Raw genomic sequence first — 5,153 nt, forward strand, 5'->3', positions numbered from 1 at the left:
ATGTTACAACAAAATAAGTTTCTTGAATGCAGTTTTTACACAATATCATACAAGCATGGACTCCAAATCTTGTCCTTATTTAAGTATGCGACAGCGGAAGCTCTTAATAATCACCTGAGAATAAACATGCTTAAAACGTCAACAAAAATGTTGGTGAGTTATAGGTTTAACCTATATATATCAAATCGTAACAATAGACCACAAGATTTCATATTTCAATACACATCCCATACATAGAGATAAAAATCATTCATATGGTGAACACCTGGTAACCGACAATAACAAGATGCATATATAAGAATATCCCCATCATTCCGGGACACCCTTCGGATATGATATAAATTTCGAAGTACTAAAGCATCCGGTACTTTGGATGGGGTTTGTTAGGCCCAATAGATCTATCTTTAGGATTCGCGTCAATTAGGGTGTCTGTTCCCTAATTCTTAGATTACCAGACTTAATAAAAAGGGGCATATTCGATTTTGATAATTCAACCATAGAATGTAGTTTCACGTACTTGTGTCTATTTTGTAAATCATTTATAAAACCTGCATGTATTCTCATCCCAAAAATATTAGATTTTAAAAGTGGGACTATAACTCACTTTCACAGATTTTTACTTCGTCGGGAAGTAAGACTTGGCCACTGGTTGATTCACGAACCTATAACAATATATACATATATATCAAAGTATGTTCAAAATATATTTACAACACTTTTAATATATTTTGATGTTTTAAGTTTATTAAGTCAGTTGTCCTCGTTAGTAACCTACAACTAGTTGTCCACAGTTAGATGTACAGAAATAAATCGATAAATATTATCTTGAATCAATCCACGACCCAGTGTATACGTATCTCAGTATTGATCACAACTCAAACTATATATATTTTGGAATCAACCTCAACCCTGTATAGCTAACTCCAACATTCACATATAGAGTGTCTATGGTTGTTCCGAAATATATATAGATGTGTCGACATGATAGGTCGAAACATTGTATACGTGTCTATGGTATCTCAAGATTACATAATATATAATACAAGTTGATTAAGTTATGGTTGGAATAGATTTGTTACCAATTTTCACGTAGCTAAAATGAGAAAAATTATCCAATCTTGTTTTACCCATAACTTCTTCATTTTAAATCCGTTTTGAGTGAATCAAATTGCTATGGTTTCATATTGAACTCTATTTTATGAATCTAAACAAAAAAAGTATAGGTTTCTAGTCGGAAAAATAAGTTACAAGTCGTTTTTGTAAAGGTAGTCATTTCAGTCGAAAGAACGACGTCTAGATGACCATTTTAGAAAACATACTTCCACTTTGAGTTTAACCATAATTTTTGGATATAGTTTCATGTTCATAATAAAAATCATTTTCTCAGAATAACAACTTTTAAATCAAAGTTTATCATAGTTTTTAATTAACTAACCCAAAACAGCCCGCGGTGTTACTACGACGGCGTAAATCCGGTTTTACGGTGTTTTTCGTGTTTCCAGGTTTTAAATCATTAAGTTAGCATATCATATAGATATAGAACATGTGTTTAATTGATTTTAAAAGTCAAGTTAGAAGGATTAACTTTTGTTTGCGAACAAGTTTAGAATTAACTAAACTATGTTCTAGTGATTACAAGTTTAAACCTTCGAATAAGATAGCTTTATATGTATGAATCGAATGATGTTATGAACATCATTACTACCTTAAGTTCCTTGGATGAACCTACTGGAAAAGAGAAAAATGGATCTAGCTTCAATGGATCCTTGGATGGCTCAAAGTTCTTGAAGCAAAATCATGACACGAAAACAAGTTCAAGTAAGATCATCACTTGAAATAAGATTGTTATAGTTATAGAAATTGAACCAAACTTTGAATATGATTATTACCTTGTATTAGAATGATAACCTACTGTAAGAAAAAAAAATTTCTTGAGGTTGGATGATCACCTTACAAGATTGGAAGTGAGCTAGCAAACTTGAAAGTATTCTTGATTTTATGAAACTAGAACTTTTGGAATTTATGAAGAACACTTAGAACTTGAAGATAGAACTTGAGAGAGTTCAATTAGATGAAGAAAATTGAAGAATGAAAGTGTTTGTAGGTGTTTTTGGTCGTTGGTGTATGGATTAGATATAAAGGATATGTAATTTTGTTTTCATGTAAATAAGTCATGAATGATTACTCATATTTTTGTAATCTTATGAGATATTTCATGCTAGTTGCCAAATGATGGTTCCCACATGTGTTAGGTGACTCACATGGGCTGCTAAGAGCTGATCATTGGAGTGTATATACCAATAGTACATACATCTAAAAGCTGTGTATTGTACGAGTACGAATACGGGTGCATACGAGTAGAATTGTTGATGAAACTGAACGAGAATGTAATTGTAAGCATTTTTGTTAAGTAGAAGTATTTTGATAAGTGTATTGAAGTCTTTCAAAAGTGTATAAATACATATTAAAACACTACATGTATATACATTTTAACTGAGTCGTTAAGTCATCGTTAGTCGTTACATGTAAGTGTTGTTTTGAAACCTTTAGGTTAACGATCTTGTTAAATGTTGTTAACCCAATGTTTATAATATCAAAAGAGATTTTAAATTATTATATTATCATGATATTATGATGTACGAATATCTCTTAATATGATATATATACATTAAATGTCGTTACAACGATAAACGTTACATATATGTCTCGTTTCAAAATCATTAAGTTAGTAGTCTTGTTTTTACATATGTAGTTCATTGTTAATATAATTAATGATATGTTTACTTATCATAATATTATGTTAACTATATATATAACCATATATATGTCATCATATAGTTTTTTTTACAAGTTTTAACGTTCGTGAATCACCGGTCAACTTGGGTGGTCAATTGTCTATATGAAACCTATTTCAATTAATCAAGTCTTAACAAGTTTGATTGCTTAACATGTTGGAAACATTTAATCATGTAAACATCAATCTCAATTAATATATATAAACATGGAAAAGTTCGGGTCACTACAGAAACAAATACTTTCACGTAAAGTATTATACGTTTAATATTTTGTTAACGTTCTCAAGTTATAATATATATACATATACATACATATACATATTCATATTCAATTATATAATGGTTCGTGAATCGTCGGAATTTGGTCGAGTTTAAATGAATGTAGGAACACAGTTTAAAATTCTTGAGATTCAACTTACAAACGTTGCTTATCGTGTCGGAAATATATAAAGATTAAAGTTTAAATTTGGTCGAAAATTTCCGGGTTGTCACAGTACCTACCCGCTAAAGAAATTTTGTCCCGAAATTTGATTAGGATGGTCATGGCTGACAATAAGTATGTTTTCATGACGCATATAAGCTGAAGATTAGGGTTTTATCATCATTGAGTAATATGGATAAAATCATTTGTGAAGAGTACGAGTGAAGCTATTACCAAAAGAGTGAAATGAGTAGGTATAGATTCGTCATATCTTTTGACGTAGATAGAATTGATTTTCAAGTTCAAGAGATTTGGAGAAAATCTTCGTAATACGATTTGATTAAGGAAATTAGGATCTGCTTTAAATGCGATCATCCATTTTGATTGCTCTATCGGATATTTTACTATAAATCCATTCCCTCCGTTTCCTTACAACTCACACCTTCTCTTCTTTCTCCCTCAGCTCATACTTTAAAGTATTTGTCAATATGCTCCATCCAGTTATAATTCTTGATATACTCCTTACCTTCATATCTGTGATTCTTCTTTTTCATCTACCGCCGGAAGAATCTATTTACTTTTACTATACCCTTGGGTTTATAGTGTTTTTAGTTCTCCCGTGTCTTTATATTGCTATTTGCATCGATATATACAGTTTATAATTTTTGGGTGGTTGTTGGATTTTATATCTTCTCTTATATTTCGATGTCCCTGCTTCTGTCTCCCATAATCATTGTTATCTCCAGTTAATGCTTTCTTTTATTTACTGCGATTTATACCCCAATTTCTGTTTCAGAGCTTTGTCCTTTCATTTCTTATTCTTGTGATTAAACACCGCTTATAATGGTCCAGAATTCGCAGATATGAATTTCGGAATGAACATTGTTAATGTTCTAGGAAGGAAATTGTAATGGCACGATCTTGACTTGTCAAATTACCAGAATACCTCAGAAAAGACCGAATCATCAAAAAATATTTTCTTGATATTTTAGAGGTTAAATAGAATACAAGAGTCGTATAACATGGCACATGATGATGTTATGATCTGTGAATCGTTACATTTCATTTAGAAACTCAGCATGACTTACTGTAACATAATCACTTTGATCAAGTGTCATTATATTATACTAACTCATGCTTCAGCTCCCAACACTACTTCAAAAATATTCCTATTTTAAACTCAAATGTTTCAGAATTTAGAAACTAAAATAGTTTCTTTTATGATGTAATACAGATAGCGCGAAGAGGTAAATGATTTCAGATAAGAATAATTATGAAAATATCTTCAGAAATATGGAGGATATTTATAATGAAAGATACGATGATATCTTAGAATTTCAGAATCAAATTGTGATGAAGAAATTCATTCACGATGATTTAGAGCGATTAAGGAGTAAGATATTCGCTAAAGATTTCATCAGAGACAGAATCATCAGGATTATTTATGTACAAGTTTAGTCCTTGTGATTTGTTCAGAGTCTCCTTCATGATTTGCTCAATTCATTATTCAGTATCCAAATCTTTGAGCTTTTTCAACATTCCGAGTATTGATACATAGACTGGGTGCTTTTCAGAATTTCAGAATGAAAGATTATAATTCTAAGAGATAAATGTTATATGTATACATATAACTGTTGATGTAGTAGGCTGCAAGATTCAAAATATTGATTGGTGATTCCCGGTAATTGGTATGGAAATTCTTGTTACAAGATGCGAATGAGTATATGATAGGGTTTTTATGAACAAATATAATGGTCCTTCGGAGAGACTTAAGCCAATGAGTAATGAAGTTACTGGTAAGTTTATTGCTAATGTGGCGGAATATAAAAAGTTCTCCGGTAACGATGATGAAAGGCAACTTATATATCATGATTATAATAAGGCTAATCCGAATGAAAAAATCGAAGTTGTCTTGCTGGAGCAGTGATAGAATTTGC

The sequence above is a fragment of the Rutidosis leptorrhynchoides genome, chromosome 9 (genome assembly GCF_046630445.1).
Source record: "Rutidosis leptorrhynchoides isolate AG116_Rl617_1_P2 chromosome 9, CSIRO_AGI_Rlap_v1, whole genome shotgun sequence".
NCBI lineage: Eukaryota > Viridiplantae > Streptophyta > Magnoliopsida > Asterales > Asteraceae > Rutidosis > Rutidosis leptorrhynchoides.